The following is a 14,455-nucleotide window of genomic DNA, read 5'->3' on the forward strand; positions in this document are numbered from 1 at the left end:
CGCCCAGCCGGGTCCCCTCTGGCGTGTTTGTGTTTGCACAGTGAATTATTCATAGAAAACGGGCTCCAAGGAGAATGGAGGCCAGACTCCTCTATCCTGTATCTAGAATCAGGGCCCAGGACTGTAAACAGATGAAAACCTTTTTCTCTGTTTCAAGAACTGGAATTAGGAAAGAAATTGAGGAGTGAAGTCATGCATCTGAATCCACCGTGAGGTTTTTTATTTTCCTCTTAGGAAATGAAAACAATAGTGAAATCTCAGTAATTTATAGCTTCAGCACACAGTAAGCACAGTGGCCCAAAACTCCTGCTCTGGAATCAGACAGATGGGTGGCTCGGGTCTTTCCCTGGCCAGCACACCTTTCCCAGCCTCTGCTTCTCTTGCTGTCCTATCCGAACATGACTACCTTCCTCAGAGGGCTGTTGGGAGGAGAAATGAGCCAGCGCAGGAAAAGGGCTCAGCACATGAATGGCATTTAGCAAGAGCTTAATAAATAACAGTGATGATCGTGAAGATGATGATACAGCGTTTGTCAGGCATGAGTGTTTCAAAATTTTCCATTCATGTCTGAAGAGGAAAACTCAGAGGTGAAAAACCAAGCCATTTAAACATTTTAAGTTTTATACCCCTGGGAGATAGAAGCAGAAGCAGCCATCCGGTTGGGGGAGGGGGGAGTCAGGGCCCTTCAGTGTTGCAACCTCACTCTGTTCCTTGACTTTGCTCCTGAGCGCCTTCCAGGTCCGAAGGTCCCACCCCAGTGCTGATAAGAGGGTCTCTATGTCTAAGATAGTGTTGTATGTTGGTTATATGACAGGTCAACCAGCCTCAGACATAAAAGTAAGGGCATTGTTCATTATACTTGTCCTCTGTGAAACCTCACAGGATGGGGGTAAGCTAGTTGACATAAAGTTAGTAATGTGGACTAACTGCTGCGATATATGAAAAGTAAGGTTCACAGCAAGATCCCCACAGTTCTGCCGTATAGGGGGAGAGGCAACAGAGACTAGCTCAGACAGAGGCACGGAGACAACTTGGATAAGATAATGGTCCTTTCACCTGGCAGCTATCCAGCCCCCAAATAGCTTTTGTATCCAGCCCAAAAATAAGATCACATGAGAGGGGAGAAAGAAATACACAAGTGCCTGTCCTTGGGCTTTCCGTGGGTACCCCAGCATCAGCCGCACTGGTGGGGGGCCCCCCGGAGAGGGTGGCCTCCCAGTGCACTGGCTGCCTCCCTCCCCTGGCTCTCCCGGGCTGGGAAAACAACCTGTATCAGGCCGGGTGTGGTGTGTGCTTTGCACTCAGCTCTTCTCTCAGGACTCCCTTGAGCTCCATTCACACCAGAGAGGGAGCAGGAGAGAGAGGACAGGCGGAACCAACAGCCTCAACTCCAGGGGAATAAGGGCATCGCCTCCTTTTGGTGAAGGACACTCCCTTCTGATGGAGAATGGGAACTCCCTTCCTCCTGCAGCGGCCTGCCTGCAGCACTCCCGTTAGGTCACCCTGGACGCTGTAGGCTGCTGTGGCTGCCTCGCCCCAGAAAGAAAGTGCCCCAGAGCCAAAGCAAAGAGGTGAGTGCATCCGTTTCGTTTCTCTGAGGGGCTCATGACTACAGACTTCGTGCTCGGGTCCAGCATGAACGCTCTCCCCTGCCCCTCTTCTTCCTCTTCTCCTCCCTGATCTGGGTCTCTGGCAGACTTGAGTCTGTGTGATGGATGCTAGCTTAAAATACCTGTACTCTCTTCTCTCATTTTGAGGCTACTATGCTCCCAGAAAGAACAGGGTAGGTCCAGTTCTTAGCGGGGAAGTGAGAAATGATTCCCACCAAGTGAATTATGTTTGCTGAGATCCAAGAAGATGTTTTCCAAGAAACCATTAGACAAATCCCATTGCAGTCGACTTCATCTTAGTTTTAAAAAGCCCTGCATGAAATAGGAAACAAAAGGAGGCCGGCTCATTCCTTATTATTGGACAAAAGGGGGAAAAAAAAAACCCACAAGGGAGATGTGCAGATCTTCCTCTCTCCTCATTCCTTCCACACCTTTTCCTGACTTCTTAGAACCCTGTAAAATATACTTAACAGATCCCAGAACTCACTTCTTTGGTTGAGAACAAGAGGGATAAAATGCAGGGTTTGGGGAGAATTGCTCTGTAAGCCGAGTCGAGGGACAAAGAAGACAAGGCAATTTTGCAGTCTCGGCTTCCCCTCCCAAGCACATGACATGTACTTGTGCCTGTCTGGGGATGTGTACAGATGTCGCCATCACTAGCAAATGCGTACCAATGACCCTGTTACACACCACGCCACCCCCTGACTATGGACTACAAATACCTATGCTAAGAAGAAGCCCACAAAACGTAGGTGGGAGCAAGATACTCCAGTAAAGCAGGATTCTTTTAGCGACAATAGACTGAAACCCGGTTTGAAGAGACTTGTGCCAAAAGAAGGAAATTTGTTTGCTTGTGTAACTGAAAAGGCTGTGGTATGGTGGGATCCAGGTGCCCAGATGGTAGCATCCCAACTCTGTCTCTCTCTGTTTCTTGGCTCTGCATCCCCGTGTCATTGTATCCCAGGAAGACTCACCTAAGGCAGTGGCAAGACAGCCACCAGCAACTCCAGGCTGACACCCTAATGGCAAAGCCACCCTCTAGAAGAACAGGCATGTCCTTTTCCCAAGAGTCTAGAGTCTCAGAGTCGCATCTCACTGAACCAGTGTGGGCACTGTGGCCATCCTTGCCATGGGGTGTAGTCATCCCCACCCAAACCACACAGACTGGAAGGAATGAAGGGCTGGGTCCCCAAAGATAACCAAGGTGCTAATCCTAGAGGAGGGGCCTGGACACAATGCTTGCCACTGTGCATTGCTATTTTTGTGATGGTCTGGATGAAGACTTAAAACTCCTCCAACATCACTTCTCCTCCCTCTTATAGTCCACAAAAATCAGTGACAGAAAGTCTCATAATAAGGATAGTTATTAGTAGAAGTGACTGAAAGACCCCATGGCATCTCATTCCTAGAGAGACCCCCACACAGTGCAAAAGAAAACAGAAGGCTTTTCTCGGGCTCAGTGCCCAGACGACCCATCATGACGAGACCCACCTAGGCCCCCAACCTTGCCTGTGTGCACACAGATCTCCCCTCCTCGGTCCCCTGTCCTTGTCCACCTGTGTCTCCCTCTGCTCTGTGGATGTGAACCCACCCTGCCTTTCAAGGGCCAGCCTCAGTGCTGCCTCCCCTGAGGCCTTCCCTGGCTCGTCGAGCCTTTCTGCAATCTCGCACCCTGTAAAAAATTTGAATTTTACATTCCTGGGGGAAACTGGATTTTATCCCTAGCCCTCTCTGTGGTGTCTGACACATAGCGAGTGCCAAGTGACCAATAGAAACCCAGCTTCCATAAATACCTGAGAGAGGATGGCTAGGTTATGTGAAGTCCTAAATTCTGATTTTAAAAGTAATGTAATAATTATAGCAAACATTAATTGAGCTCCAGCTGTATGCTGCAGCCTCAGAGTCATCATCTCAGGTAACCTTCACGATGACCCTACAAGGCAAATATTGGCATTATCCCTCATTTAACATATGGGGAAACTGAGGCCCATAGAATTAACTTACTTGTCCCTTAAGCGGTGACATGGGAGTTAGAACCCAGGCATGCCTGCCGTCTCATTTCCTATTAAATTTGGCATTTACATACTTATCAGGGGAGCTTCTGGCTGCCTGATTTTCAAGACCAAGGAACACCGTCGGCTGGTCAAAGAGCATGAGTAAGCTTGGGTGTTTTGGACCCACCTTCTGCCACTTGGGGCTCCGAGTGCCTCTACAGGGGGGTCCTTATTAGTTTGTACCCAGGGGCGAAGAGACACTTGCCTACCCCAAAGCCACAAAGGTCAGGGGAGCATGGATTTCACAAAAGGAGATGCCTCTGGGGCCCTGAAGAGGGAGGTACTTTTGAGGAAATGTTCGCTGAAAGTGGGTTTTAGAATTTCAACTTGCCCTTTTGGCTGTCCATCATTGGGCAGATGGCCCTGACGTTTCTACCCTCACAGGGTAGCTCGCAGGATTTGGAAAGCAACAAAATCTGACCTCAAAGGAAACCAAAATGTTAAGACTATGGTGAGTATTTTTTTGGACTACCTATGCTTCTAACAACCAGCCACTGGCCTCTTGTCTGATGCTGTCACCTCTGATGCCAGCGAGGCCCTTGGTTTGAGGGTATGTGGTTTCTGTGACACACACTGACCTATTCGTACGGGTCAGCATCTTCTCAAGAGCAGATCCTATTTGATTTAGGCCATTAATCCTCACAAGGTCCTGCAGGAGGGTCAGAGACCTGGCGCCCTCACAAGTGAGACACGGCAAGACTGATCGGGTCCCAGATTACCTAGAAGCAGAGAAGGGCCTAGCCTGGGGGTAACAGAGCTCTGAGGTCTTAGGATCCAAGCCTGCTCGCTTCTCCATGAGTTTACTGTAAAAAAAAAAAAAAAATTAAAACCAAAAGAATTATACAGGCTAAGTAAAACTCTTTGGGTAAGTCTTTCAGAGGAAAACCACTGTCAGACCCAACAGAAATGAAAATATATGTTCTCACAAAAACTATACATGTCCACGGCAGCATCATTCATCACAGTCCAAACAGGGAAACAAGCCAAAAGTCCATTCACCGATGAATGGATAAATAAAATGTGGCATATCCACACAATGAAATACTACTCAGCGATAAAAAGGAATGAAGTGCTGAAACATGCTGTAACACCGATGAACCTCAGAGACATTATGCTTTTGAAGGGAAAGAAACCCATACTGTATGATTTCATTTCTACGAAACGGCCATAACAAGCAATTCTACAGAGACAGAAAGTACATTGGTGGTTGCCTAGGCCTGGCAGGAACATGGTGTGGGGAGTACTTGCTAATGAGTATGGGGTTTCTTTTTGGGGATGACAAAACTGTTCTAAAATTAGCGGTGATGGCTGTACAACCACGTGAATACATTGAAACCATTTAATTGTTTACTTTAAATGAGTGAACTATACGGTATGTGAATTATATCTCAAAGTTGTTTAAAAACCCAACCATGGCTAATCAAATAATGAACCCAGTGACGGCTTCCCTGAATATGTGGCCTCACCCCATCTGCTCTGATAAGCTTAGGTCTTCTCCCACAGAGCTCGGCCACAGACCACCCAGACAATCCAAGTGGAAAGAATACAGATGGGAAAAACGGGATCCTTAGATTTCTCCACAGAGTCTAAGCTGGGAGGATTTCTGTTCCCCTCTTTCCTGTGAGGATTATTCAAAATGTTATGGAAGCGATCTCACTATTCTCTTTTCATTTCTGGGTTTCAAGTCCTGCTCCAAAAAGCATTCTCCCTTCTAAAGAAGATTATAAATCTTATTGGGGCTCTGAGTGCCTCTACAGGGGGGTCCTTATTAGTTTGTACCTTATTTAAAATAAATAATAAGATTATTAATCTTATTAATTCATGTTTTCCTCTAAGGTTTGTCTTCTTACATTTAACTTTCTGATTCCTGAGGAATTTAAATGCTAAACTAAGGATCCACGTTGTTTTTGTTTTTTTGCCATATAGACAGACAATTCACAAATCAGGAGTTTTGAATTTTGACTTGGGGTATCTTGTAACTTCCAGGAATTAAACATAAAAAAGGGGTGTGTGTGTGTGTGTGTGTGTGTGTGTGTGTGTGTGTTCAGGAAAAGGGTTACAGACCTTGTCAGATTCTCAGGGGTTTTGTGACTCACAGGAAAACCACTGGACTCCCTACATTTCATAACCTGGGGTCCAGGTAGACTATGTATGTATGTTCCAAAGCACGAGGCAGAATCCAAGCCAAGGGGACAATTATTAAACAACTACAGGGGAGGCCTGAGCGATTACTTCTGGGCAAAATTCTCCATCACATGTCAAGTGAGAGTCATCCCACCTTTTGTTCTCATGGTTTACTGAGGCAGAGAACAAGATGGGACTCCCATGGATCTCCCAGGGCCTATAAGACGTTACGTTTTTATTCATCTGCTGACGAATCGGTGGAGCTAATAAATCATGTTCTAAAAGTAGCTGACAAAACTTGGACCCTCTTGTCACAAAGAATTGGAGGAGACTTACAGACATAAATATAAGTAAATAATGAAGTGGAAAAGCCATGACAAAGAAGGTGGCAGTCCCTCAGGTGCACACTCATACATTCATGTGACAAATACATATGCACACCCACCGTGGGCCAGGCACTGTCGAGACTGAGGGTTCTCAGAGTTTGGTTTCCTGGACGCAGTTTCACCATCATCTGGGAACTTGCTAGCCGTGCACATTTCCAGGCCCACTCCAGACCTCCTGAATTAGAAGCTTTGGAGTTGGGGCCCAGCAATCTGTGTTTTAATCAACCCTCCACGTGATTCCAACGCACATCCAAGCTTGAGAACCACTGGTCTAGACACAGAGGATGTAATGGTGAAAAGACAGATGAAATCCCTGCTTTCCTCATGGAGTTTATATTCCAGTGTGTGTGGCAGAGGGGTCAGGAAACAAACCAGTAAATAGCTAACTGAATATCATAATGTTCCATGGCAGTAAGGTCTGTGAAGGAAAAGAAAGCAGGAGGATGTGAAGAACAGTGATAGGGGCTGATTTAGAGCAGGTGGTCAGGGAGAAGGTGATCTGAAATGAGACAAGAATGATAAGCAAGAGCTTGCCATACAAAGAGGGGCAGAAAACAAATGTGTACACCTCAGGAAGCAGGAGTAGCAGGGGCAAAGGTCCTGAGGTAGGACGTTTGGCCTAGATGAGTAGTATGACTGGAACAAATGACCAAGCAGCTCATAGGAGGTGGACTTAGGGAAGCGGTTGGTGATAGCAAGCTTAGCTTCCATTCTTAGAACAAGTCAAAGGCCCTGGACAGTTGTGAACAAACAGGTATATGATCTGATTTATCTTTTAGCAGGATCCCTCTGGAATGAACTATAGAGAGTAAGTTGGGTAGAAGCAGGGAAATCAGCTAGGAGGATTTTGCAATAGTCCAGGAACACTGGTGCTTGGACGGACTACACCAATGTGCAAAGATTTATTACTAAGTGAAAAGCAAACAACAATGCAGGACATTGCTCGTAAATTGTTTTTGAGCATATACACATTCAGGTGTATGAAGCCGTTTCCCCACTAAAGGGTCCAGGAAAAAAAAAGTTAATAGTGGTTATCTTTGGGGAGAGGGGCTTACTGAGGGTCATTTTATACCCTTCTGTACATTGTGCATGTCGCCGTGTGTGCAAAGCATTACTTTTATTTAAAAATAAAATATGTTAAAATAAAAATTTAAAAATTGAGATAAAGGAAAACATAAAATAGAAGAGGCAGTGGATGATCAATATCACAGAGAAGAAGAAGCCCACCCCTCATGGGTTAGTCCCTTCCAAGTACAATCCCCTGAAGAAGCGAGAGAGCCAGGCTGACCCTGGGGTGAGCTCCTGTTCTTGGATTACCATAGGATCAGGTGACTGCCCCCTTGAGAACCACTGGGCCCTGTTTCTGTCCTGCAGCTCTGTGACGTTTGTGGCTTTCAGGTCTCCTCAGGCAACTAATACAATTTCCTGTAAACGTCTGCGGCATTTCCCTATGCCCTGTGTGTCAAATCCCTCCCCTCCGTCATCCTGGCAGTTGGTTCACCATGAGGCCAGCATGCCCTTCATTTAATTGCATGATTTGGCATAAACAGAAGGAAATACTTTGCTAGGGGAGAGAGGAGAGTGCAGCATCTGATTTCTCCTGTCAGCTGATTAGGATTTGTTATGTCCCAACAAGGTCAAATGGAATTAGAAAGAAAATGCAGTGTGTCTGGTGTGTGTTTCAAATAACTGCATCACGTATGGAAACAGGACGAACGAATGGGGAAATTTTAAAGCAAATACTGACTGTCAGCTTCAAGATTCAAGGCACAAGAAGCCATTGCTTCTATGTTATGCCCAGAGAGAGAGAGAGAATAGTTGCTGGGGGCATTTTGAATTCTGCTGATTCTATCTATCATGCTTTGGTTCCACTCTCATGTTGGGGCAATTAAAAAGTGATGTCTGCTTTTCAGAAGCCCCAAGCACAGAATAAGTCAAGGCATGGAAATGCCACATTCTACTTTTAGCACTCTTCTAAGGATCTTATAAGAGGTTTAGAGCCACGTTCTGTGATAGCAACTGCTGAAGCGCTCCATTGTGAATCAATCTCTTAGGATGTGGAAAGAAAAATCTCACTTCCAGAAGCAGCCACAACATTTCAGGTGTGGATGACTCCGGCCATGGCCACACCTCTGTGGATAAAACTACAAGGCTTCTACAGGATTTCTGTTGGTCTTGCAAATCTGTCATGTTCTTCCTTTCACAGACCCACCCCCTGCAGTGTTAGTAGGCCTGCATATAGGGAGTTTTTTTTTTTTTAATGTTTATTTATTTATTTTGAGAGAGAGAGACCACAAGCAGGGGAGAGGGGCAGAGGGAGAGATAGAGAATCCCAAGCAGGCTCCATGTTCAACACGGAGACTGATACAGGGTTTGATCTGCCGACCCTGAGATTGTGACCTGAGCTGAAATTGAGAGTTGGACACTTAACCGACGGAGCCCCTCAGGCATCCCCCTGCAGATAGGTTTTAATCATTGCAGAAACGGCTTTAAATGTGGTCTAAGAGCTTTGAGGGAAGGTATGTTTCTGTTACATGACCTGCATAGGATCTAGAGTATTATGGATGCTTAATGAACAGCCTCAACAGCTATTATTTCCTGGCCCAGAGCTGGAGGGCTATTCTGAGGCCAGACCTTCAGACAAGGCAATCTCCAAGTCTCTTCCCAGGCTAAATAATAGGCCAGAAAGCATTAACATTATCATGTCTCATGACTCAAAACATCCAAATGTATATTATTTAAAAGACAAATTTAGACCCTTGATATGAAAGTTGAAATAAATGTGGAATTTGGGGGATATTAAAGTGAAATTTTTAAAAATTCAATATTGAGGGGAATTATATTACAGTAAATACTCTAAGGAACTGAGGATCCATTATTTCCCAGTATTTGGACAGTAACATTGCTGAATATCAGATATGCAGTAAAGAAATTAGTTTAGGGGCGCCCAGGTGGCTCAGTCTATTAGGCATCCAACTTTGGCTCAGGTCACGATCTCATGGTTCATGAGTTCAAGCCCCACATCGGACTCTGTGCTGACAACTCAGAGCCTGGAGCCTTCTTCAGATTCTGTGTCTCCCTCTCTCTGCCCCTCCCTCGCTTGCACTCTGTCTCTCTCTTGAAGATAAATAAACATTAAAAAAAGAAAGAAAGAAAGAAAGAAAGAAAGAGAGAGAGAGAGAGAGAGAAAGAAAGAAAGAAAGAAAGAAAGAAAGAAAGAAAGAAAGAAAGAAAGAAAGAAAGAAAGAAGGAAAGAAAGAAAAAGGAGTTTATATCAGTAGCTAGGGATTATCTTTGTGGAAAATCCTTGTAGGTTTTTTTTTTTTAACAGCAGTTCACAACTGGATAGAATGGAGAAATAACACTAAAATAATGACTTACACTTGTGTTACCCATTTTCAAGGTGCTTTCACACATTTTGGCACACTGGATGGTCCCATTACTCCTGTTGGCTTGCAGGGAAGATGCGGTTAGCAGTCTCATCCATCTCCTTTAGGAAGGATGGAATGGGAACCCGGCCGAGCTGCACAGGAAGGGTCAACCACACAGTGTGGGCAGGTTCAAGGGCATGACCCTGAGCTAGGGACACCTGCTTTTAGTCACAGCAAAGGCTTTTATTAGGGGATGCACGCTGGGTGAGACCCTGAGCCGCATCTCTGTCCTGAGAATTTTTAGTTAGCTATTTAATGGGGTTAATTTCCTAATTTACTGTTTCCTAACCTTAAGATCTATCTTTCCATGTGGTTGAAAGTTAACATGCACACTGGAGGTAGCATAATAATTCTCCAGTATTGAGAAGACGATTATCTGAAATATTTTTATCTTTCTGTGCTTCAGAAGGTCCTTTGGAAGTGTGTAGACACTCAGGAAGATTATTATTTTTGAAAGCAAATTATGAGTACCTTTGAATACATAGACATGGCAGCTCACGGAGGTTCCAATTAATAAAATTTAGTGAAATCATTTTTTTTCTGTACTTTTCAAGTCCCTTTCAGGAGAGCCGTGGCTTATCCATCCTGTTCCAGGGAATGAGCTTCTCGGAGGCTCATCTCCTCAAAAGGCACAAAAACGGCTCCCTGGATGCCACGTGATGCCTTTGGAGAGAGGCTCCCACCTCCACCTTCCAAGGGGAGGTGGAGACCAGAGAGCATTATTTTTTTTTTAATGTTTTTGTTTTTGTTTTGAGAGAGAGAGAGAGAGAGAGAGAGAGAGAGTAGGGGAGGGACAGAGACAGAGGGAGACACAGAATCCGAAGCAGGCTCCAGGCTCTGACCTGTCAGCACAGAGCCCGAGATGGGGCTTGAACCCACGAACTGAGAGATCATGATCTGAGCCAAAGTCGGATGCTCAACCGACTGAGCCACCCAGGTGCCCCCAGAGAGCATATTTCTAGCTCTCACAGGGCACTCCGTACCTGTCTATCTGAATCAGCAGGCGGGCGGGCTGGGACAAACATTCATGCATACAAATACATACCTCCCAGGCTTCCAATGCCTACATAAGGAGTAGAGACCTTCTTCAGTTATAGGAAACTATTCATCATGTTTCCATTTAGTCTCTTCAAAGATACCTCCTGATCCACATCCTTTTAATCCAATTTCCAGCTTCATTCCCTACCTACCAGCCAAAGAGTTATTTGTACAGGCAGCTTCCTCCCTTCCTCACCCTGCACCGGCCAGCGGCATGAAGATGATGCCTGTGGTCCTTTAATGAAATCCCCGCCCCTGGAGCTGGGCTCACCTGAGGATTCATTAGCCCGGTTCAGCAGTGACAGGCTTGACCACTGGTCAGGAACGACAGAAATACTCACTCCACAGCCCCATCCAGCCCTAGCCTGGACAGCCATTGCCTTGGATGGCTTTGCAACATGCCCGTTGCAAGGCTTGGCCCTAGGAATGGCACAAACAGACACACACACACTCTGCCACACGCAGACACCTACACCCTGCGCAGGGATGCCAGATGACAGAACAGAAAAGGACTCTTTCATCCGGCAGCCTTCTGATTCCAGAGGAGCGTCTCTGAGCCACGACCTGCTGTTTCCCTGGTGACTGAGGCTTCCAAATAAACAGGATTCTGCTCAGACAGGCCAGTAGTCCATTCGGCTCAGCCATTTGCCCCAAGACAAACCACGTTAAAATAACACCCAGGATAGCTGCCGTCTGTCGTCTCTGCCTCCCTTCCCTGCTGGCCAATAGCTCTGCCTGCTGCTGGCTGTCCAGAGTTGGGGGCACTTAGAGCTCTGTGTATGTCCCTGTGGGTGGGGTCAGTGCGGGCTAGAGGCTACAGGCAGGTCCCCTCTGCTGATAAACAAGGTCAGAGAGAGACCCAGAGGCTGGCATTCTCAGCTCCCCAGCCTGCCTCCCTGCTTCCCACATGGCCCTGCGGGACTGGTAGCCGGCGCTGTGGCATGGTGTCTGGAGGCAGACCGGCAACCTGATGTGCATGCCACGGCCCGTCCCCTCTCCCGACACAGAGCTGCAGTAACCGAGAAGTTCAGAGAGCCGGCGTGGGGCTGCTGGGAAAGCAGCCGCAGCACAGTGACAGTGACACGGAGCAGACGACACCCAGGGGATTTCCGTGTTGCCCTTGGACGAAGAGACACAGTCCTCAGCCTACAAGGTTTTCAGGTAAGAATCTGAGTCTCCGTTCCGGGGAGGAAAGAGCAGGGTGTGTGCAGAGCTGAGGGCGTGCGTATGTGTGTGTGTCCAAGTGCAAGGATAATATTACATGAAGGGGGGGGGGGGAAAACGGGAAGACTGAAGGCAGTGGGATGTTTTAAGCAGATACCACTGGAACCAGTTCCCCGGCAAGTGGATCCCCAGAAGCTCGCCTCTGGCTGGGTTGTTTAATCCATGGTGCTGGCCGTCCTGGGGAGAGGCATCGCCCGTGGCACAGGCATGTAAAAATAGCACCTAGACTTCAGAGACTGTAAAAACGATCCTGCACCATGCTGCCCCAGCACCTTTATTCCTCCACTGCCGGGCCGATGAGGACTGGAGGGGGCGGAATGTCCTCATTTACTGAAGCGCTGGATACAGCCCCTTGGGTTCCACAGAGGCCAAAATCGGTGGCTTTAGTAAGTCTGGAGGGCGTGAGGCCGCTGTGTCACACTCACCCTCTTGGGGAACCTGGACATTCAGCTGCCTCGGGAAGCTGTTCACTGAGCACCTCAGACTTTATCCAAATTTTGATACAGAAGTCGGGCTGAAATACAGGATTAGCCGAATGTGATACGATAGGCGGCTATTCAGATGGCCCCGTGGCTCACCTGGACTATTCCTTACCTTCCTTCTGATCTTTGAATATCACACGCTCATCTCAGTGCCCCTGCAGAGACTGGCACTGGAGGAGAAGGTGTGGGAATGGCTAGCCACATCCACGTCACTATTACATGCCCAAAGTGTGCAAGGCTTCTAGAGAAGAACACTTGAAAAATTCAGACCTCCAGGTCTGGGGGAGAATTTAGGCATCAAGTGCCCATTTTCAGAGACCCAAGAGGAACTCACCTTATCTGGGCACTGGGGTCTAAGAGCTCCCTGCGTGACTCAGCAGAATGTAAACATTCAGTGCTTTCTCTAGCTGCTTTAACCACTGCACCCCCCCCCCCCCACCTCCCCACACACTCTTCTGCATTCTTTTTCTGCTTTGGCACTTTCCCTTTCATTCCCCACAGAGATGTGATTGTTTATGATGTAGTTCTGCAAACAGCGGTGGGAGAGGCGAGCATCCGCCAGAGGACGACCGGGGCTTAGTGTGAGGCTCAGCCAGCCCTGATGGTGGCAAAGGGTTGAAAAGAAATAAGCCCGGCTTTGCAAAGTGGCGTCCAGTGAAGGGCTGGCCGGCTGTTTACTGGGACTGTCTGGGTGAACGAGTGTGGATTTTGGTGGAGACTGTGATTCACAGTCACAAATTCCCTTTTCCTTTGTTTTCTTTGTGTTGGTCATTGAGGGCTTCTGAGGAAATTCCCCTTTTCAGATTGTATATCTGAAGGCAAGATCATCAAAGGTGCTGCTGAGGGCAGCTGGTGAGCACTGGAGGCTTTCTTCTGTTGACCCTGCCTTTGCTAGTATGAGTAAATGGCTTTGCAAATGAAGTACTTGATCAAAGGCCAAACTGATACACAAATAATGAAGGGAGAAAAACAGAGTTTCTTGTAAACTCTCCCAGATCTGCTGTGCATACATACAGATACGGCTTGCCTGGTTCCGAAAAGGATTTAAGGAAGCGCTATGAGGTTGGTTAAGTGGTTTGACGTCATAGGCCAGTAGCATCAACCACGATGATGATGCTTCCAGTGGTGAGGGTGGACGGCATCTTAGGCTCCACCTACACTAAGTGAAGGGATGCCTGACCCAGGATGGAGAGGGTGCTCGCTCGCCTGGCTCACATGCGTTCTGTGGATGCTAGTAAACCATGGAGGATCACGGAGCTGCCAGGCCTGCTGGGCCACCCTCTAGGAGTGAGGGAGGTACAGAGTGTAAGGCATTCCCCATCCACCTTATCAAAGGGTGTTGCTTGGCCAACACAATGCTCCTTGAGTTAAGCTGCTGGAAAAGCAATCTGTCACGGGTACCGCAAGCATACCCGGTTTTAGGTAAATCTAATGCCTACACGTGAAACGAATTATAGGTGAATGAAGATTTTTTTCCCCCTGTTTTTCACTAATCAACACATGCTCACGGAGTACTGACAAGGGGTCCCATCTCAAGGTACAACTGGATTGAGCCCACTCAGCCACAGAAAAGGGAGGGCACCTACCTGGGGGGGCAGGGGCAGGTAACAGACAGTGAGTGTGGACTGACAGGATGTCCAACTCAGCTGGGAGGCAGGGTCCAAGGTATGGGAACAAGGGCAAGCATCCAGGCCAGTGGTCTACAGAGAGAGAAGAGGAAGGAAGGGAATATGAAGTGTCTGATTCCTAAATATTCCGAATTAAGAGAGGCAGCCTAATATAGTGGTCAAGTGCATAGATTCTGCAGCGGGGCTCCCTGGGGTTCAGATTCAGACTGTGCCGTTTATTAATCCTGTGGCTTTGTACCTCAGTTTCCGCATATGTAAAATGGGGTAAAAAAGTACCAACCTTGTTGCTGAAAGGCTCAAATGAGTCATGCTCTTAGTGCCTGGCTTATAGTAACTACTATGTATTTGCTCTTATTATTATTAGTGAAAGGTGAGTTCTGAACACGCTGTACAAGTCCTTTTGTTCCGAAGTCCAAAGTGACACTTTATGTTTCCTGTGCCCTTACTATGTGCCGGGTACCCGACTTGGCTTTATGTA

The 14,455-nt window shown here is 47.1% G+C and overlaps 1 protein-coding gene across 6 annotated transcripts in view; it reads left to right on the plus strand.

Annotated features, from left to right (window-relative positions):
* The first annotated feature begins 1,142 nt into the window (after positions 1-1,142).
* Positions 1,143-14,455, plus strand: part of FGF1 (fibroblast growth factor 1) — a 105,810-nt gene continuing 92,497 nt past the window's right edge. The window contains exons 1-2 of one of the 6 annotated variants that reach the window (XM_040454064.1): positions 1,143-1,571; positions 11,651-11,804. The gene's annotated coding sequence lies outside the window, so the exon portion shown is untranslated. Of the gene's footprint in view, positions 1,572-10,951; positions 11,222-11,438; positions 11,805-14,455 lie in introns of those variants that run through there. The other 5 variants (XM_040454056.1, XM_040454026.1, XM_040453998.1 and 2 more) reach the window with 5 other exon arrangements.

This window comes from Herpailurus yagouaroundi, unplaced genomic scaffold (assembly GCF_014898765.1).
Source record: "Herpailurus yagouaroundi ecotype Mexico unplaced genomic scaffold, PumYag 29, whole genome shotgun sequence".
NCBI lineage: Eukaryota > Metazoa > Chordata > Mammalia > Carnivora > Felidae > Herpailurus > Herpailurus yagouaroundi.